We start from the raw sequence: 23,041 nt of genomic DNA on the forward strand, positions 1-23,041 counted from the left end.
TTGTAAGGTGCCTGCCCAAATAGTCGTGACTGCACAAAAAGTTGACATTGTGGGTATCATTCTAAGTGCCTTGGAATGTTGAGTGAGTGTTGTAACTGCTGCACTAATTGCACGCCAAATAAAATAAAAACTGAGGGGCATATGGACAAGGAAGTGACGGAGTGAGGCCTTAAAAGTCATGACTTAATACCTCACTCAGCTACTTCAGAAACGCAGGTATGTACCATATTTACAAGAATATGGTGCAGCCTTGCATTTCCCTCTGCACTGGCACTACCCTTAGCAGTGTAGCGCCAATGCAGGCACCCTTATACTATAGTGCAAGGGTGCCTGCGTGCAGGGGAAGATTGTTTATGTGTTGGAATGTGTCCCTACCTGCACGTAAACAATCTTTAAATGCCGTTTTGTCACTTCTATTTGTGCTTCTTCATGCAGCACACATGGAAGTTATAAAATGTAATTTTTGTTAAAGATTGTTTATGTGCCGGTAGGTGGACCTCCTGTACATAAACAACCCAAGGCGTTTTGCTGTTTCTATCTGTGCTGCACAACGTGGCACACACAGAAAAAACAAAAACAAGGTGAAATAAAGCATTTCTCCTTGTTTCGCCTGTTTATGACCAGGTTATCCCTGGTCTCAATTTTGGTGCTGCCCCATCTTTACGCCATCCTTATAAAGAGGGAGCAGTGTCAAAATCAATGGGTGTTGCAGAGGAACGCCCACCGCAACACCCATTGCCCACCCCTTTCATGCTAAGCATAGCATGAAAGGGTGCCTTATTTACAAGGCGGTGTTAAGCCATGTTAAGTGGCTTAACCTGCCTTGTAAATAAGGTGAAGCCACTATCGCCACAGGAAAAAGCGACGTTCCCATGGCGATAGGGGCTTGTAGATATGCCCCTGAGTGTGCGGTGTGCACTTCTAAATGAGCAAAATTTGTATTCTTGGACAGAACTGTGTGTAATACGTGCATCGGTTGTGTACAGAAGACACATGCATTATAGACTTAAATGCTTGTATTTCACGTTTGTCGGTAGTCTACGATGCACGCATGCATTTTACAACATTCCAGTATGTAAGTCACAAGTGAACTGTGTAACATATATCAGTGTATTATTTATGAGTAGTGTTATTGTTATCTCTATTGATGTCATAACTGTTTTCTTATCACATGACCTGAAATAAACTTCCAAACAGAACCTCGTGAGACTACAGTAGCCTATTATGAAGGAGATCAAGGCACTCCAGCCTCGAATCACTGACGGTTAAAAGTGCTCACTGTTTCCTTTTATGGAGTTTATGAACGAATACTTCCTTTCCTAACTAGGCCATTGTTTGCATAGCATGCCTTTTGTATACTAAGGAGAAGATGTTCTTTGTCTTGGAATTCGAACAGGAAGTACACATCCTTCTCACCTATTTGCAACAAAGTATTCATTTAAAATGATTTACTTGTATCAAGCTTTGGAAAACACCTTAAAATAGGCCAATTCATACAATAGATAGTTCACCATCAAGGCTTCAATAATCAGAACAGAATTAATATGAAACTATATTAAAGAAACCAATTGAAAGTACATTAACACAGTACAATGAATAAATCTCTCACATAAAGTAGAATTCCAATGTTCAAAAATAAGCCTTTTCTACATATTTCTAACAGGGTAGTAGCCTAAAAAATAAAATACCCCCACTTAAAGCCAGGCCACAAATGGCAGCACTGATTGAGTGAGCGAGTAAGGTAATCAATGTTGGCGCTCGTTCTGGGAAGCGATTTCCTTCGAGAGAATTCTGGAAATAATGTGACCACGATGTGTTTTTTACACCTCAATTCTCAAAGAGTTGGCCACAAAGATAGAGACTTTTCATGAATTCTGTATGTGTAATCAAAAATTAATCAAATTCATCAATGGCAGGATACTATGGACTCAAAGGTGTTAAAGGGGTAAGTCCTTCAAAAGAAAATACAAATATTTAATTGTATCACATTGCAAATTTTACAAAGCAATTTTAAAACAAATTGGCTAAAAACACAAAAACAAGAAGTTGGGAAGGGGCATTCATAGGCACGTCGCGGCTTATCCATGGCAAGGACTTTGGCTGGACAGTAAGTCCCTCAATCTTAATTTCCTTCAATCAATCAATCAGGGAATTTGTAAAGCGCGCTACTCACCCGTTAGGGTCTCAAGGCGCTGGGGGGGGGGAGGGGGGGTCACTACTGCTCGAACAGCTAGGTCTTGAGTTGCTTCCTGAAGGCGAGATGGTTCTGGGTCAGCCGGAGGTGGGTGGGGAGGGAGTTCCATGTCTTGGCTGCCAGGTAGGAGAAGGATCTTCCTCCGGCGGTGGCTTTGCGGATTCGTGGGATGGTGGCGAGGGCGAGGCTGGCGGAGTGGAGCTGGCGGGTTGGTGTGTAGAGTGCGAGGCAGTTGTTGAGGTACGTATGGCCCGCGTTGTTAAGAGCCTTGTGCGCGTGGGTGAGGAGTCGGAATGTGATTCTCTTGCTGACGGGGAGCCAGTGCAGATCTTGCAGATGAGCAGAGATGTGGCTGTGGCGGGGGATGTCCAGGATGAGTCTTGCCGAGGCGTTCTGTATGCGCTGTAGTCTTTTCTGGAGCTTGGCTGTGGTTCCGGCGTAGAGGGTGTTTTCGTAGTCAAGGCGGCTGATGACAAGGGCCTGGATGACCGTCTTCCTGGTTGCGGAGGGGATCCAACGGAAGATATTTCGGAGCATGCGCATGGTGTTGAAGCAGGATGATGAGACGGCGTTGACTTGCTTGGTCATCGTGAGGGAGGAGTCCAGGATGAAGCCTAGGTTGCGTGTGTGGTCTGTGGGTTTGGGGGCGGTGCCCAGGGCAGGTGGCCACCAGGAGAGGGGATGGTCCCAGCCTGAGGACTTCCGTCTTGTCTGAGTTCAGTTTCAGACGGCTGAGCTTCATCCATTCCGCGACGTCTCTCATTCCTTCCTGGAGGCTGGCTCTGGTGGTGTCCGGGTCATTGGTGAGGGAGAGGATCAGCTGTGTGTCGTCGGCGTAGGAGATGATGTTGAAGTTGTGTTTGTGTGCGATGGCTGTGAGGGGGCTCATGTAGACGTTGAAGAGGTTGGGGCTGAGCGAGGATCCTTGTGGGACGCCACAGATGACTTCGGTAGCCGCGGACCGGAACGGGGGGAGGCGGACTTTCTGGGTTCTTCCGGCGAGGAACGAGATGATCCACTCCAGTGCTGCACCTTGGATTCCGGTGTCGCTGAGGCGTTGTATCAGGGTATGGTGGCATACTGTGTCGAAGGCTGCTGAGAGGTCCAGGAGGATGAGGGCGGTGGTTTCCCCGTTGTCTAGCATTGACCTGATGTCGTCGGTAGCTGCGATGAGGGCGGTCTCGGTGCTGTGGTTTGCTCGGAAGCTGGACTGTGATGGGTCGAGGGATCCGTTTGTCTCGAGGAAGGCAGAAAGTTGTTTGTTGACCGTCTTCTTGATGACTTTGGCAGGAAAAGGGAGGAGCGAGATGGGTCAAAAGTTCTTGAGGTCTGTGGGGTTCGCAGTGGGTTTTTTCAGGAGGGCGCTGATCTCGGCGTGTTTCCAGCTCACCGGGAAGGTGGCGGATGTGAAAACTGTTGATGACTTCCCGGAGTTGGGGTACGATGATGGAGTCGGCTTTGTTAAAGATGTGGTGTGGGCATGGGTCGGTGGGGGAGCCGGAGTGGATGGTGCTCATTGTGCGGGCGGTGTCTTCGGTGCTGACCGGGGTCCAGGTGCAGAGGGTGGCGGATGGGTGCGCTGGTTCGGTGTTGGGTGCGTGGTTTGTGCGCCGAAGCTGTCGTGTATGTCGGCGATCTTGCGGTGGAAGAACGAGGCGAGTGAGTCGCAGAGGTCTTGCGAGGGTGTAATGTCGTTGTTGCAGGCGCTGGGGTTGGAGAGCTCTTTGACGATGCTGAAGAGTTCCTTGCTGTTGTGGGCATTGTTGTCCAGATGTTGTTTGCGGGTAGCGTTCTTGAGGGCTGTCATGTTCTCTGTCGTCTGATCCTGGCGCCATGTTTTCTCCAGGGAGTGGCAGGTTTTCTTTGAGTTTATGAAATCGTCGGAGAACCACGAGGCTTTCTTGCTGTAGGGTCTGCTGGGTGGTTTCTTCAGTGGTGTGAGTACGTCGGCGCAGTTGGCGAGCCATTGTTCGAGGCTGCAGGCTGCTTCGTTGGGGTCAGTCGTGGTGGTGGGAGGGTTCTGACTGAGGGAGGTGGTGAGCTGGTCGGCGGTGACCTTGTTCCAGCTTCTGCGGGGACCTGTTGCTGGTGGTGGTGGGCCGTGGTTTTCCTGAAGGAGAAGTGGACACAGCTGTGGTCTGTCCAGTGGAGTCCGGTGGAGTGGCTAAAAGAGATGTACTTGCTGGAGGAGAAGACGGGGTCAAGCGTGTGGCCGGCGTAGTGGGTGGGGGTGTTCACCAGTTGCTTGAGTCCGAGGTTGTCCAGCAGGGTGGTGGTGTTGCTATTGTTGTTGTTCTCCAGGTGGAAGTTGAGGTCTCCTAGGAGGATGTAGTCTGGGGAGGTTAGGGCGTGCGGGCTTATGAAGTCTGCAATGGCTTCAATGAATTGAGTGCGTGGTCCCGGGGGTCTGTAGATTAGGGTGCCTCTGAGGGAGGTCCTGGGGTCGGTGAGTATCTGGAAGTGCAGGTGTTCGGCGGCTGTGAGGGTGTCTTCCGAGTTGGTCGTGATGCGGATGGTGTTTCTGTGGACGATGGCGATTCCTCCTCTGGTTTGGTTGGTGCGGTCCCTCCGGGTGTTCTTGTATCCGTCCGGGATGACTATGGCGATGTTGGGGGCTGAGGAGGCGTTCATCCAGGTTTCCGTGAGGAAGGTGATGTCGGTTCTGTAGTGTCTAGGAGGTTCCAATGTTCGACTGCGTGGCGGTGGACGGAGCAGGTGTTGGGCAGGATGCACTTGAGGTGATTCCTGCTGGTGGTAGGCTTGGCGGGTGCTGGCCCAGGACGGATGCTGGTGAATTGGCACTCTTGGCAGGTGAAGGGTCCGTGGGTGCGTTTCGGAGTGGCCAGGTGGCAGGCGGGGTTCCGTCCGGTGTTGAGAGTGCTGACGGTGGCGGCGTCGTAGGTTCGTCGGGTGTGTTGGCATCGTCGAGATCCAGGATTCCTGGCGCTGGGTTCGGTCCAGTCGTGGACAGGCGTAGAAGGGCTCGCCTTTGGCGCGCAATTGGCGCGCCTGCTGCGCGTACGCGTGGACTCCGCCATAAATGGCCAAGTGGGAGGAAGGTGCAGCTGGGAGGCAGGAGCGGGGTGGCGAATGGGAAAGGGGAGAGGGTACAGAAAGGAAGAAGGGGGCGGGGCCGCGAGGGAGCAGCGGCAGGGATCGGGGAGCAGGAAAAAAGGCAGCGGAGAAGTCCAAATGACCGGAAAAACAGGGGAACAACAGTGGGACAATCAAAAGATTATGGGCACAGAAGAGCAAAAAAGACAGACCGAAGAGGCACCTAAGCCGCGGGGCCACAGCAAACAGGTGGAGGAAGCAAGGGGGGGCCGGCGCACTCTGGAGAAGCCACGCGGTGGGTGGAGCGACCGGCTCTGACAAGGTCAGGTCAGGTCACAGCTCCCTGTGGCTTGTCCACGACCTAAGTAGCCAATGGGAGGGAGGCGCAGCTGGGAGGCGGGAGCGGGGTGGCGAATGGGAAAGGGGAGAGGGTACAGAAAAGAAGAAGGGGGTGGGGCCGCGGGGGAGCAGCGGCAGGGATCGGGGAGCGGGAAAAAAGGCAGCGGAGAAGTTCAAATGACCGGAAAAGCAGGGGCACAACAGTGGGACAATCAAAAGAATATAGGCACAGAAGAGCAAAAAAGACAGACCCAAGAGGCACCTAAGCCACGGGGCAGCGGCAAACAGGCGGAGGAAGCAAGGGGGGGCCGGCGCACTCAGGAGGAGCCACGCGGCGGGTGGAGCGACCGGCTCTGACAAGGTCAGGTCAGGTCACAGCTCCCCGTCGCGTGTCCACGACCTAAGTAGCCAGTGGGAGGGAGTGCAGCTGGGAGGCGGGAGCAGGGTGGCGAATGGGAAAGGGAAGAGGGTACAGAAAGGAACAAGGGGCGGGGCCATGGGGGAGCAGCGGCAGGGATCGGGGAGCGGGAAAAAAGGCGGCGGAGAAGTCCAAATGACCGGAAAAACAGGGGTACAACAGTGGGACAGTCGAAAGATTATAGGCACAGAAGAGCAAAAAAGACAGACCCAAGAGGCACCTAAGCCACGGCGGGTGGAGCGACTGGCTCTGACAAGGTCAGGTCCTTTTTTGTCGCATCTTTTTCATCCATGTTTTTATACTATTTTTTCTTTCTATTTCATTCCCTTTCTTCCTGTCCTATTTTCATCTATCATTTTTTTGTTAACAAATTTCTTTTTACATTTCTCTCAACTTTCTTTCCATATTTCTTCTTTCTTTTCCTATTTCTATTCTTGTTTCCATTTTTCATTTTTTTGCATTTGAACTCTGCCCTTATTTTTTTCTTGCTGGTCTTTTTTCTTCTCATGTTCCCATACTTTTATGTCTTTCTTTCTTTTCCTCCTATATTCTCTTTTCATATCTCAGGTCTTTCATTCCCTTTCCTCTATTTTCACCCTAGCTTTGCTTAATTACTTGTTTAATTCCTTTTTTGTTCCTTACTTCCGTCGTCATCTTTTCACACCCTTCTTTTCTTATTTTTCCCTTTTTCTTTATGTTGCTCTTCTTTTCATCATTCCTTCATCTTTCTTTGTTGTGTATGTATATGTTCCTTCTACTCTTCCTTTCTTTTTTCCATTCGTTTACAGCCCTTTTCTTTCACTTCATACTTTTTTCTTCCCTTCCCTTCTCACCATCCTTTTTATATTTTTTCCATCCATCAAGCATTCACTATTCCTTCTCCCCCCTTCCTTCTCTCTCTATCCATAAATTGGTAAATCCTTCATTCATTACTTTTCTCCACCAGTCTTTCTTTTCTCCATCTACACATACTTCTTTCCTTTCTTTTCATCTTGTTGTATGCCGCTTTCCTCCCTTCCTTTTTTCAGCTATCCATCTATTTTGCATTCATTCTCTCATGTATCCATTCTTCTGCCTGTCTTTTTGATCCTTCCTTCATTTTATTACCCATCTATCAATCCATATATGCTCGAGCTGTCTCTCCATCTTTCTACCATCTACTCTTCTCTACATCCATCCCTCATCAGCCTTTTATTGATCAAATCATCCTCCAGACTTCTCTCAATCCATCCATTCATAGTCCTCTCCATCTATCCATTTATCCATGCCTTCCTTCTTTTGTGCTCTATTGTTGCATTTGTTTCCACAGTGCTCTTGCACCATCCTCTTTCAGTGGTAATAATAAGCTCTTCTTTGGAGACAAGAAGCGGCAATCAAAAGAAGAGGAGCCATAAACACCAAAATAAAATTTACAGAGAACTGCCAAGTGACACCTACCACTAGTCTAGCTGCTAAAGTGAAGGTTCATGATGCCCTTGACTTTAATCTCATTTTAAAATAAGTGTCCTATTTGTCTTCTGATGTAGTAGTTTCATATGTCCAAACGTGTCTAAATCAGCTCACGTAAGTAATCCCACTATTACTACTTAAACACTTTCATTACATCCTTAGTAATATTTCCAGCATCTTCCATCATCTAGGGATGCTCAGTTAAGAGCAATTTACCTTATGTCAGAATGCATCATCCAGCTTTCATATAGAAATTCTAGACAAGTTGTTACACATTTCATTAGGCATTCATTTTTGGACTGGACCACATTCTAAAAGATTTGGTTGAATTACTGCTGAAAGGGGATCTGTGTGTGCAATCAACGGTAAAATAAGTATGTCCCTTTGAATGCATTCCTTTGAATCTACTACAACCAGCAGAATGGCTCTCCCAGTTTCCAGATCCAAATTTCACCACCCGCACAACTTGGGCTTAATATAGTTCAAGAACAGCATTCATAGGCAACATCTATTCAATTTATTACATTATAATCATTACAGTGGCATCTTTCTTAGAACCAAGCAAAAATGAATCAACCCCAATCTCTCTCAGGTGGGTATCTTAGCTTTCCAGACCATTACTCTTTTTTGATCTACCATTGTGCTATTGACCTTGCCTTTTCACAGATCGTCTGTTACATCACAATTAACAATTTCACTAGCCCAAATTCCCATTTTGCAATAGATTATGTTCATTGATGGTGATCACATGTAATGTATTTACTAATATTTTGATTCAATGACACTCTGTAAGACTGTTGCAGTGTTTACTTTAAACAAAGAAATATTCACATACCATACTGCTTGAATAATACTCCAAATATCAGTCTGCACTTCTAGGTAACAGCTCCTTTGTGTGTCACACAAATACAAAAGAACTGCTACCCACACATATACAATATGAAGAAAAACTTCCTCAGAAGGCAAGAAGGTTCTAAAATGAATCCCGGGAGCACAATCTCTTGGCAACTTTCTGGCAAATAGAAGGACATAATGCAAGCTCAACTATATCTAGAAAAATCTTGAGAAGGAGATAGTTACAGGCTAAAGACCCCAGTTCAGTTTGCCATCTATCAAAGGTAATTGGTGATCATAATAACATTATAAAAGTTATGAACATAAAATCAACAGATTGAAATAATTCAAAAGGGTAAAATTGTACTGCCTTCAACGCGAGAGCAAAATTAGACCTTGTCATAATCAGAGTTGTTTAGGTAAGTCCACGTTATTCTTTGACTCAAAATTACTGAGAAAAAACCCGACTTGATAGGTTCCGGCCTGGGGGCGATCCCATTGCAGATACTCCCACTAAACTGAGTGATATGGTGCGGGGCATGGGCTGGGTGGACACATGGCGATACCTTCACACACGCGAACGAGAATACTCCTATGTTTCGGCGGTCCACCACTCGTTCTCTAGACTGAGTCCCTACTGCTGTGGCAGGGAGAGTTGCCTCGGCGTCCTTCCTGCCGCGGGGTCTCTCGGACCACTCTCCGGTTGTGATAGAAGTTATCTTAGACAAGAAGAGACAGCCATTTTGGTGGCGCCTCTCTGCCTGGAACTTGCAGCTGGAGGCCTACCAGCAGCAAAGGGGGGCGGCTATTGCTCACTACTGGGAAGAAAACTTGGGCACAGTGGCGGACGTGAGAACGGCTTGGGAAGCCCTGAAACCCACACTGCGTGGAGTTGACATAGCCTCGTGTGCAGCAGCGCGCCGAAAGCGGAAAGAGGAGATAGCAAAGGCTGCAGCGACAATAGAACGATTGGAGACTCAATGCGGGGCCGCGAGTCGTCGGGAGGAAGTGGGGCAGCTGCTTTTGGCACAGCAATCGTACGCATCCCTACTACTAGATTTGGCTCGGCAGGTCTGGTTGGCTACCAGAAGTAGAATATACCAATGGGGCGACAAATCCAGTACAATGCTTCACCGGCTCTGCCAGAGCATGTTTCAAGCGCATGAGCTGCCAGGCCTTAAAGATGACACCGGGGCCTCCATTTCAGATCCGAAGGAGTTGGCGGATAGCTTTGCTCGCTACCTCGCAGCCCAATATGCTCCGCAGGACTCCCTCCCGGCACTGGACATAGACAAATTTGTGGCTGATCTTCCACCTCGCGCACACCCAGACGACGTGCGGGAACGGCTTGAGACCCCGTTATCGGCGGAACTAGGTACAGCCCTGGAGGAGCTTAACACCGGCAAAGCCCCCGGGCCAAATGGGTTCCCGAGCGAGTTTTTCAAACGATATCATCTCCAGCTGGGGCCTCACTATAGGGCTGCCTTAGAAGCGGCGAGAGAGGATGGCCTCCTGCCAGCAGACTGGAGGCATGCAGAAATTGTAGTGTTCTGCAAACCTGGACGGACCCCAGACCGCCACGAGTCCTATCGTCCGATTTCTCTTTTAAACATTGAGGCCAAAATCTTGGCCAAGGCCCTTGCAAATCGACTACTTCCGTATATCACAGACCAGGTCCACTCGGACCAGGCCGGCTTTATGCCCCAAAGGGCGACGAGGCACAATATTAGACGCACACATGTGGCAATAGAGGCGATGGTTAAGACAGGAGATCAAGCGGCGCTACTACTGGCAGATATCGACAAGGCCTTTGACTCCCTGAGCTGGACCTACCTATTCCCGCTTCTTCTGCGGTTAAACCTAGGGTCGCACTTTATGTCGTATATCCGGCTGCTGTACACCAATCTGACAGCCACAGTGAGAGTGGCGGGGGAGACATCGACGGCCTTCCCAATAGGGCGGGGTACCAGACAGGGGTGCCCCCTCTCGCCGTACCTGTTCGCCCTGGCTATGGAGCCTTTAGCTGCATGGGTCCGGATAGATGCGCAGATACGGGGCTTCGAATGGGAAATGGGACATTCGGATAGGATTGCATTATATGCGGATGATGTTCTGTTCTTCCTTACGGATGTGAACCGATCCGGGCCACGAGTCCTTGAGATTATGAGAATCTTTGGGGAAGTATCGTGGCTGTATCTGAATTTACGGATACCTAGGGGTGTTTTTGACGGTCTCGCCGGCTATTGCTTGGGAACTTAATATTGTTCCAGTGTGGGACACAGTACAACAGGAGATGAAATGCTGGTCCCGAATGCCCCTCAATATTTACGGCAGGCCAGCTATATTTAAGATGGTTGCCCTCCCCCGCATGTTATACCAGCTGCAGAACCACCCGTACCCGATCCAATCGCTATGGTTCAAACAGGTTAACTCCGCTCTAGGTCAATTTTTATGGGCCAGGGGAGCGTCGAGAGTGGCCTTGCATACTTGTTTTTTGTCTACTTATTGTGGGGGATTAGCGACATCGGATATGTTGTCCTACTATCAAGCGGCACACCTCGTGGTATTAAATGACTGGTGGTATGGTGACAGGGGGGACTCGGCCTACGCCCTTGAGCGGTATCTGATGGACCCAAACACACTGCACACTATCTTGTACTCGGCACGGTTGAAAAAGGGGCTGCCAAGAGCAACGCAGGTGGTTTTTCAACTCTGGCAACAAGCACTGCGTCGCATGGGATGATGGGGGAAGCTGACGAGGGAGACCCCATTCTGGCACAATGGGCAGCTGCCGGCGCTGGCGTCGTTGCAGGGCTTCAGAGGCTGGGACTTGATAGGAATTTCTGCACTGGGACATGTCATGAAGGGCACAACACTGAAATCTTTTCAGGAACTCAGCCAAGAATTCAGTATGCCCCGCACACAGTTCTTTAGATATCTACAGTTCAGGCATGCCCTCACACCCATGCTAGAAGGACTAGATACCTTGCCAGAATTCAGCCGAATAGAAGCAAAGGTGTTCATGGGAGACCTGGGGGAGAACAAAATATCCCGTATATACCAGACACTAGTTACACATTGCTCTTCTGATCTGCAGCCACTACGGGATCGATGGGTGAGTGATGTGGGGGAACTGGAGGAGGAGGACTGGCGTGAAGCCCTTGAATCCCCCAGGGGGGGGCGGCTATTGCCGTGCGCCTACGCCTAATACAGTTTAAGTACTTACACCGTACCTACTATACCAGAGAGATATTGTGGAAGGCTGGCCTGATTGAGTCTCCAATATGCTTGAGATGCAGTCGTGAGATAGGTGACCTCATGCACACAGTATGGGGCTGTAGTGGCCTGGTGAGATTTTGGGCTGGAGTATGGAACTGTCTATCGGAGGTGCTGGGATGGGACCTCCCCCGTACTCCAAAATTGGGGCTCCTGCATGTCCTGGAAGGGTTGGGAGGTAACATTTACAAAAGACATTTGCTTCTGCTGGGCCTTACAGTAGCGAAAAGAGATATTGCTCAGGCCTGGAAAGACCCCAGGGCTCCCACGGTGGTTGGATGGAAAAGAGGACTTGACTTTTGCATGGGACTGGAACGACCAGTATTCGAAGCTAGAGGCTGTACCCAAAAACCCTACAAAATATGGAAAAGGTGGGCGGACTACAGGGGCCTGTGGCTTGAGCCCCCGGCACCAGCAGGGGACGTGGAGGAACGGTTATGATGGGCATATGGAGGCCATGATGTATACACTTTTTTGTATATAACTATTCTATATGGTATCAGAGAGACGTTGTGCATAGGGGGCGAGGGGGGAATTGGAGTGGTTGGGGAAAGGGGTGGGGGGTTGGAGGGAAGCTTATTTTATTGACAAATGCATCGCTGATTTTGATGTACTGTACTTGCTACAGCCTCTCCGGGGTACGGAGTGCTGTGTCTTACATGCGATTTCTTAATATAAGGAGTTGTTAAAAAAAAAAAAAATTACTGAGAATAATACAATTACTCAAAAGATAAGGTGGGCAATGCACTGCGTTGTTAGTTGGAAAGTGTAATTAGATCTTCAAAAGTGCGTTTTGGGGTTTAAAGGTGCTCCAACTGGTGGCGTAACCGTCCGTTTACGCCAAAAGTATGAATTTAAATGTGTGTGAACATTGACAATGCGCACATCCCAGTATTTGGGCACTCCCTCTGGTTCACAAATAGGTAGACTCCATTTGGTTTTATAAATTTATTCAGTAAGAGTTGACTGTTTTTCAAAAGTTTTTCATCAGTGGATTATTTGCATCCAATTCATTAGACTCAACACAAAATCATCGTCACTCCAATGCATTTCGGGTCCATTACCCTTTTTCAAGGAGCACTGAAAAATGAGAACGATCTATATTGGTATCATGGTTACATTACCAGATGATAACAAATTCAAAACAAGCATTTCCCATGGTGTGGATTCAAAAATGTGAATTCAAAGGCAAACGAAAGTCTGTGCAGAAAGGTGTATCGGTGACCAAAAACGCTGGGGTAGTTGACCATAACAGGGTAGTTCAGGAGTGTCAGAAAATAATTGGCGCACCCAGAAAAGGAAACGAGTGAACGATAGAAGTGCTAAGGTAAATAACTGATAAACGCTCACGTGTAAGCGAGGCTGTAATGCGGTGCTGGACCGGAACAAAATGTAAAGACAAGCGGTTAGATAAGCGCTCGAAGGGCGAGTGCAAATGTGAGCAGAAGCTTGCTAACAGGGCGCAGTTTAAGGGCTTACCGATGCGGGATTCCGTGGGGGGACTAATAAAGTCTCCAGGTAGTTGACTGCAACTCGAAGTCGCCGGGTTGAAGTAACGGCTCACGGGTGAAATTGACTAAATATAAACACGGAGTGGGATGGGCGGACATAGAAATCGACAAGGGACCAAGTTGTGTTGACGGTGGGAGCCATATTGGAATGGGCAAATGGGAAGAACATTGGGTTGGTGAGACAAACGATGTGAAGTGAGTGGGCGGGATCATCAAAGGGTGAAAAGTGTGAGGTAATAGATGAGTGGCAAAACCATTGTAAAAAACAGGTGATATTGAAATAAACATAATGAGTACATATATATCTCAGTAAACTCGCACAATATGAATGTGTCCTTATATACCCGGCCGGGTATTTTACAAGAAGCAACTTAGTTCAATGCGGTCATTAAGACCGTAAGGTTTGTATGATTGTAAATGATAAATCCATGAAGTTTCCCTTTGTAGTAGAAACTTATTATTGTCTCTTCCTTCCTTTTTTTCGACGATTTCAAGGACCAAAAATTTCAATTGTGCCACAGTATGATGATTTTCCATGAAATGTGTAGCCACACTAGATTTGGTTTGTTTTGTCCTGATATTAGATTTATGTTCATTCAATCTGACTTTGATTTTTCGCTCTGTTTTTCCTATGTAGATCTTTCCACATGGACATTTGAGGAGATAAATCAGGTTGGATGAGTCGCACGTTGCGTTGACTTTCAGCTTGATTTCTGTGCCTCTCATTGGGTGATTGATTTTACTACCATTGATGATGTTATTACAATTGTTGCAGTTAAGGCACGGTTTAGTGCCTTTGTAGGTGGTTGAAATGGGTGTTTCTTTTGACAGGATCTCCTTGAGGTTGTTAGCTCTGGTGTAAGCGAAAATCGGGGGATTTTTAAACTCTTACTGAATAAATTTATAAAACCAAATGGAGTCTACCTATTTGTGAACCAGAGGGAGTGCCCAAATACTGGGATGTGCGCATTGTCAATGTTCACACACATTTAAAATAATACAATTAAACCTGCTATCATAATTGACAGTAATTTGGGGGAAAACAGTCCTACCAAAAGAGCACATTTAGCGAGCGCACGTGGCTGTCCACGCTTGCTAATCGTGTTCTGTTGAATTCACCACTATTTCCTAGTGCACAATGGATTATCACAATAATTTTTTATTCAAAGGGACATTTTTGTGTTAAGAAATAGTGTTAAATGTACAATTACACTTCTTAATTAGTTATGCATAATCTCGCTTTATTTGTAGGTAATTCTGCATGATGCTTCACTGAATTATGCGAGTATGGCCCACTCCTAATCCAAATCCCATCCAGGAACCAAGATCGATTGTCAGGAATAGGAAGTTAGGAAAATGTAAATTGATACTTGTATAGCGCACTACTCACCCGCAAGGGTCACAAGGCACTTGCACGAATACCGCTGTGGAACCCATCCTGGCTTTCCCTGGAAGGCGTCCACTCCTGGGCACCCCCAAGGTGGAGGCAAGGCACCCTTAGCGTTGTGGGGGCCGTTGTGAAGATTAAGCAAGCTATTGCCCAGAGTTGCAGAGTGGGACTCCATGATTGGAATAGGCACCGAGGCGAGAATTATCAGGTCCGTGGAATTTTTGAGCCCAAGACCCGCCGAGGCGGGGATTTGAACCCTGGTCCAAGCCTAGACCTCTGCATCAGGGTCTGCCGGTCTAACCATTGAGCCACACTTCTCCTTAAGAAGTCTACTATTATGTTTTGTCAACCCATACAAGGCCTCTTGATAAGCTCACTGAAGTAGAAGAGTATCAGAAGACATCTCAAGCTTGAATTGGTCTTGCAGAAAAAGGAAAATATGCAAATATTTCTCAAACAAAAGACCGTCAACCTTAGATAGGCACCACTTTCTAAAGGATACCCATTGTCGGACTAGGCACTTAAACTGGAGGTCCAACAAAGTGCTTGAACAGCAGTGACTAAATCTCTAGACCGATAAGTGGAGGTGAGTGAGAACATCAGAGGGAATGGGCAGAAATCTCAGACAAGAGGGTTACCCTGGAAGCAGCCATTCCGGAGGTATCATCATCAGTCATAGTACAAGAAACCATTATGAACATGGCCAAGCCAGCACATTCATTAGCATTGATGTCCCACCCTCCTTATCCAAGATAGAATTTGTGTAACGGGTGGCAAGGGGGAAAGGCTTAAGGAAGGGACTTCATACTTGAATACGAAAGGGAATTAATTCCTCAAACTTCTTCCACTTTTGTCATTGAACAGAAAATGGGTACCTTAGCATTCTAATTGGCTCTAAAGGGGTACACCAGGGAAACTCCCCCACTTCTGAAGTAATGGTCTGAACAAATCTTGACTCAAACAGTAATGCTGAGGTGATGAAAATATTTTGCTAAGGCTGTATGCTTCCACATTTATTATCCCTTTATTAATATTGATATTGAATAGATTTGTAAAGCGCAACATATACCCGGCAGCGTCATGGATCTGTCTGTGATCAATAGGAAGAGTGCCTTTCATTGAAGAAGAGCCAGGGGGCATATTATCAAGGGTGTTTATCTCCGCTTTTTTGGCTTTAAAAGCCAAGAAAGCGGAGATAAAATTATCTCCCTATTACCAAGCTGTCGCTAACACCAGTTAGTGACAGCTAATAGGAGATAGCGACCATCTTGGGCCCCCGCTTTGCAAGTCAGTGATATTTATCACTAATGACATGCAAAGTGGGCGTGCCAAGATGTTAGCGACTGGAAACAGTCCCTTCCATCGCTATCTCCTATTACCAACTTTTGGAGATATTCGCGCTAAGCGCGAATATCTCCAAAAGCTAACACCTGCACTGAGCAGTTCTTAGCCATGTTATCCAATGGGAGGTGGATAACATGGCTAAGAGCATTTGCTCGATAATGCATGAATATCGCTGACTTTTCAGCGATATTCATGCATTGCGGCAGTTTTTTATCGCATTTGCGATAAACCTTGCTAATAGCAAGGTTTATCTGCGATAAAAATCGCCGATGTGCGGCGATAATTTTTGTCTCTAAACAAGTTAGAGACAAAAATTATCGCTAGTTGTTGGTAATATGGCCCCAGGTTTTTTAAGATTTTCTCAAAGCCAGAATAGTATTTGAGGATTTCAAAGACTGAGGAAGACTGTTCCATTTAAGGTCAGTTAATCAGATGACACTCCTGCCTCCCCAGGACATTTGTGGGGAAGAACAATCAGATTTTTACAGTGGCTTGAGCATCTTTAGCATAAGGATCTGTCTAGAGTGTACCATTTAAAGTTATTCTTCAGGTAATCTGGGCCAATTCCATGTGCCACCTTATATGCTAGGCATAGAGCCTTAAAGGCAATGTGCCGCTCATTAGGCAACCATTGTAACTTCTTCAAGGTCTGGCAGGCTGATTCAAACCTGGAGTTGCTAAAGAGGTTCCTTGTTGCCGTGTTTTGTATTGTCTGCAGTTTATTCAGTGAACGTTTTGGAAGTTTTGGACAAGACCATTACAGTAGTCTAGTCTTGCCAGAGCTAGCACAGTAACCACTGTCTTTACTAAGTCAAAAGTAATTAGGTGAGCGATTTTCTTTATTAATCTTAGAATGTAAAAGGAAGAGATGACTTAATTCACTTGCTCTTTAAAAGTGAGCTTGTCGTCTACGAGAACACCCAGATTTTTCACCTTCCTCATGGGCATAGGTAGAGACCCGAGATCCTGGCCCACCAAGAGGGGGACCAAAATCACACATCATTCCCAAATAGAATAACTTCTGTTTTATTTGAGTTTAACTTTAAGCAATTGCTACTCACCCAGTTGCTGACTGCTGCCATGCAGTTGTGAAATGTCTCAGCTGTATTTTGGATATCATGGACCGACACATTGACCTGAGTGTCATCTGCGTAGGTCACCAATGACAACCCAAAGGACTTTATCAGACAGGCCAGGGGGAAGAACACGATGTTGAAAATGGTGGGGCTCAACAACGAGCCCGGCAGAACTCTGCAAGGCAAAGTAAAAGGCTCTGACATGCAGCTCTTGTGATTTACTACTTGAGTCCTGTCAATAAGAAATGAGTGAAGAAGTGCAAGGTCTGTATCTTTGACCCCCAATGAATCGCAAATGGTCAGTCAGACAGGTATGATTGACCATATCGACGGCTGCAGACAGGTCAAGTAAAGTCAAGTAAGTTAAGAGCTGCTCTGCTGTCCTAAACTAAAGATGATTTGGTAACAGTAGGTTGTGCATGCCTAAAGCAGTGTAGAGATTGTGTGCATATTGGTGACACCTTCTGTGAACATTTGCCTATCCTATTAAGCCAAGCAATTGACTAATAGAAAATAGGACAGTGGCAGATACATATCAATATACAGATATAAATAATATTGTTGTTTACATGCTTCCAATTTAGGAGGGTCATAATGTAAAGAGGGAAGCAGAGCCATATTCAGGTGAAATAAGGTAATGATGCAAAACACCTAAACTATGTGCTGGTACAAGAAAATCAGGATTTTACTAATAAGTAATCTACTGTGATACTGTAGAGACTTGTGTGAAAACAGAATTTCAAAACACTTTTTCTCGCATATTCAAACGTATTACTGAATGGTCTAGCCCAAGTGTAATTTTAAGACAACAGTGTTTAACCCTTGGGCTATGGAGTTAGTCCTCTCAATCCAACAGCACTCGAACCGTTGTAGAATTTGTGTGAGGTTGCCGCCTCTCACCATTATATTGGTTCTATCAGTGACCTACCATTTGAAATCATCAGCCGTGTGATTGTACTCAGAGAAGTGTGCCACTAAAGGTGCATTGGGCACAGATTTCCGTATGCAGCTTCTATGTTGTCTGATTCTGGCCTGGATTGGCTGTTGTGTCTTCCCGGTGTATGGCAAGCCACAAGGGCACCATATACAGAAGACCACATTTCGTGTGTTACAATTCTAAAAAAAATTGTAGGTTTTGTTTCCGAATGCAAAAGATTTACATCCAAGATGGATACAATGGGTTAATTCTCTTGCTGCAACTGAAGTTGAATATGTTTTTGATCCTTATTTGAAAACACAAGCATTCCTGCAATACGAACACGAATGTCCTCTGCCTACTGAAATTCTCCCTCTTGACCAGTATGACTTTATAATTTATACTGACGGATCTGCACAACCCGCTACGGAGGGGTAAGCAAGCTTAAAGTGCAGCATGTGCGATCGTTAAAAGTTGTATGCGCGATGGCAAATTCAGACCTATGGTCACACAAATGCAATCTCCAGGAGATTGTACAACTCAGCGAGCTGTACTACAAGCATTCATAATGGCACTTGAAAATACGGATCGCGAATTCCCCACACTCATAGTGTGCGATTCTTTTTGCTGTGTTCAATCATATAATGAATATGTACAGAATTGGCTTCAAAGCGGTTTCAGAGATGCAAAAGGTAGCACAATCATGCACAAAACGCTTTGGGAACAAGTAGTTCAGTTGCAAAATGGGCTACAAAACACTCATGTGAAACACACGCTGAGTCATCAACGTGATGACATTCACATTGAAGAGAATTCATTGGCTGACGAAGCTGCCAAAGGGGCTGTGCAAATGGCTTCCGCAGCTGCAATCACTCGTTCAAAAACGAAAATAGACAGTAAAATAATACTGGCTGTCAATGCTTCAAGCAAAGGCAGCAGTGCAGAGTTACCTAAATAGTTTCCACTCAAATACTCATTTATAACTGATGCGAACAATGATCCGTTTGCTTGAATCCCTGGAGTGGGGGATAGGGTAATTCCAAACATGGAACATAGATTAGGACTAATCCTAGCAGCACATGAAGGGTTCGCCTCTGCTCATGCAGGTGTTTTCGCCACAGTGTTGTTATTAAAAAAGAGATACTGGTGGCCAGGCATTAGGAAACAGAACAGAAACTATGTTTTGGACTGTGAAATATGCCAGAAGTTGAAAGTCTCTATGGTGAAACGTCCTGCGCAGTCGCCCCTGTTAATTTCAGATAAACCATTAGCTTGCGTTTACTTGGACCACTGCGGTCTCTTACAAAGGGATCGTAACTATAAATATATCATGGTCGCAGTGGACTCATGTTCAAGGTTCCTGTGGATGTGGCCTCAACGCTCAGCTGACGCTCGAACTGTTATAAAAGATTTGCAAGTGTTTATCGGCACATACACAATAAGCACACTACACTCTGACCAGAGCCCTGCGTTTAGCTCTCGAGCTTACGAAGAAGCCAAGGCCAGTTTGGGCATAGCATTGCGGTATGCTTCTCCATTCCATCCTGAGGGGAATTCTTTTGTGGAAAGAAAAAAACGGGACATAAAGCAGTCTATAGCAGCTAGGGTATTAGGTTCGGGTTATGGGTGGGTTAACATCTTTATGGGGTCCAACGCTCATTAAACAATTTGCCAAGAAGTTCTCTAGAGGTTATCACTCCATATGAGGTCCTATTTGGGACTATAATGTTGGTACCGGACCTTGATTGTCATGGAACAGTGGTGGATTATAAGAAATTTGATATCAAAGATCATTTAGCTGTTTTACAGGATTTATATGCACTAAGATCAAAACAAAGCAACGTGTTCCTGAAGCCAACCACCATTGGGGAAAAACCAGCCATCCCAACAAGGCCTTTCTGGATCCCAAAGCTTGGGGATCCAGTCAGAGAAAAGATTGTGGACAAGAAGGAATGTGGGCCTTCTTACAGACAACCAGTGCCTGTCCTAGCAATCCACGGATCAAGAACAGTACTTTTGCCGCCCCTTGCTGTTAAAAAGGTGAAATGATTTGTGTCCATCAACCTGATCAAACCACACTATGTGGCCGATACTAAGCAGTAGGTCAAGTGGACTCCAACAATGTAGCAGACGCACTCCTCAAGCTACAATCCAAGAGGTTCAAACTGAGAGACTCATCACCTTTGAAGATTCTACAGTGAGAAATGAAGGACTAAGCAACAAAGCTATGGAACTCATTCCTCTTGAGACCCAAATAACAGTTCGTCCAGATACACCTGTCTACAACAAAGTAACGAGTGATCAAGTGGATCCAGCGATTTCAACTCATCCTGATGCAAATCAACTATTGATAGAACTGCCTCTGGGTATTTCATTAACTTTGATATGTTTTCTGAGGATCTCAGCGAACTTGAAACAACGCCAGCACAAAGAACTTTCAAAGAACAAGCAAATGACTTTTTTCATCGCCTGAAAAGACTTATCTGGTTTCATCATGGATTGAACTATGGATTGATTTGGGAATATTTTTCTTTCTACTTTGGTTATCTCTGGTAATAACTCTGGGTATGCTGATAAATAGAAGATATATTCAGATGGACACAGCAAGTAAAAGAGTGAACTTACTTCTCAAGCCACACAAATCATCCCATCGTGAAGCAAGATACTTGTCAGCAGTGAACATCAGATCTGTTCCTATACAAGATGGTATAGTTTGGGACAAAACAGAATATGATATTTTTGGCCCGTCTGAGCTTTTAAAGATTCCACACTTATTTAAAATGTGATTAATTTACTTTATTACCTCTAGTACCTTTTCTGATGATTGGGACTTCGAGACTGTTAATAACATGATGTCTGATCTAGAAATATCTGCAGTATTTACAAATCAGGAATATTTAGAGGGTTGATCAGTTATTTTATTATAACTAGGCCTGGGCAAAGCACTACGCTACGCTCGTGGAGTTTACGAAGTTTGCGCAACTTCGCACTACGCGAGCTGCACGTAGCACAGTGCGAACACGCGTAGTGCAGCGTAGCGTAGTACAGAGCTCATTTTTTGCTTGTTCGCGGTCCTGAATGTCATGTTGGCGACCGCGAGCAAGCAAAATGACATCCCGGCGAGATTCTCAACGCGGGGAGGAAAGGTTTCTCATTGTGAGTGGTTGCGCATGCTCGCGACCGCTCTCACTGAGAAACTACCAGTTCGCGTTGAGAAAGATGCAGCTCGAGTAATAATCTACTCGAGCAGCAGAAAACTACAGCTCGCACTGTGCAAGATGCCGTTTTCAATGATTGCACAGTGCCAGATGCTTGTCGGCACTGTGCAATCATTGAAAACACTTCTTGCACAGTACGAACATGCTACTACGCAGCTCGCGTAGTGCTACGTGAAGTTCGCGTAGTGCGAAGTGCACTTCACGTAGCTTCGCGTAGCGCTACTTCGCGAACTACGCCCACCCTTAATTATAACCATTATGGTCATCATTTCTTGCATAAATCTGCATCACCTAGAAATGTATTTATGAATAACCAATGGGAACATTCTCCTACACCTCCAAAGGGTAGCTCAAAAACTTTTGCAATAAAGTTTCCATATTTTTCAGGGTTCAATGTATCCAATGCTGAAATGTTTTACTTTAAAACTGTGAACAAGACAGGAATGAAAAATATTTTAACCAATACAAAACAGATTTATTCTGCAGCTTCTATTGCCCAACTGTCTAGATAGGGTTTCGACTTTTGGAAAGACAACATTGAGACAAAATATGTCTGGGGTTCAAAAGATTGGCAAGAGCAGGGGGTAGAAGCTTTGTTTAGAGCCTGCATCATCCTTGAGATAATTATGTTTTTGAATGACACTGTCCAACAAACGTCTTGCCTTGGGATAGACAAGATCAACAACATTAACACCCCATCCATACCTGCATCTGCAAGTAATAGCACTACACAGGGGGAGGTCGACGTACATACTATTTTGCATCACAACAGATCACATCCAGATTGGAAAAAAGTGTTGCTCTGGCCCATGGACACTAACAACTGTCAAGATCGATTCCTGAACTAAACACAGGGTTTCACTATCAATAGGCCAGACCCACAATATGTTTAAAGACAGCATCCAGGGGTAGTAACAACATACAGTGTAGGCAAACTATGCCTTGATTGGCTACAGAAAGCTACACTAGAGGATGTAAAACAACACTTATCTTTAATTAAAGAAGGCGCAGACCTTAGGGAATTCTTGCTAGGAAATAGAAAATCGTGTCAAAAACATTTCATATATGCCGGAATCTACGCTGCTTATATTGAAATATGGAAGATTACCCAAGCAGAGACTGCAGAACGAATCAGAGAAATTGATAATATTAATTTAGAGAAATCTCTCTCTGTAGTAGACAATGGGTTAATGACTCTCTCGTCCAGGATATATTCATTGGACAGCATTGTGTCTTCTGCCATAGACATCATGGATCAAGACTTGGTCAGGTTGCCACATGGTCAGTCTCAGTTACGTTCTATCATGCTATTAGGCTGGACGCTACAAAAACCTGCGTGCAGGCTATGTGCCTTCGCATTTAACCAACACTACGTCACTGTTTTCAGAATTTAATTTCACTGATACATAAATCAAACTGGAAAAATTACCATTCACAGTGGCAGACAAACCAGCTACTGAGTGGATCATACATGGTAAAATTACTCTGCCTGTTACAATTTTCCATTTTCAGTATTGCCTAAAACATATACCAGCAGGTAAATATGAACGGTTGGGTAAAGGATACATAAAGACATCCTGGGATTTACCTTACACACACAGATGTTGGAGTTGGGGGGCGTTGAGTGTTTCTTAGTGGTACTAACTGTGAAAACGCACTAACCGGTTCGCTCCTTTGTCAGGGTATTAACGTACACGGGCCTGTGATGGTTCCACTACAAGCTTATCCTGTCACCTGCAAGGCTCACCAGCTGTCGTGATTAATCCAATTTTTGGCCATCTTTCGAATGGAAGTTACCTCATGTTGAATGATCACAGCTGCTGTGGCATGTTGCCAGGTATCCCATATCAAGTAACGGTTACATCCAGGGTCACTTGCTGTATGCAAGTCTTGTTTCCACAAATAGACACAGTCAGGGAGTCGCCTTTATGACCTTCACTGAACATCTTTTCTATACAAATTGATAATCTAAGCAGAATGAAAGCCATTCTTTTACAACAAACAGTGCCACTGTCCTCGTCC

The sequence above is a fragment of the Lissotriton vulgaris genome, chromosome 10, assembly GCF_964263255.1.
Source record: "Lissotriton vulgaris chromosome 10, aLisVul1.2, whole genome shotgun sequence".
Lineage (NCBI taxonomy): Eukaryota > Metazoa > Chordata > Amphibia > Caudata > Salamandridae > Lissotriton > Lissotriton vulgaris.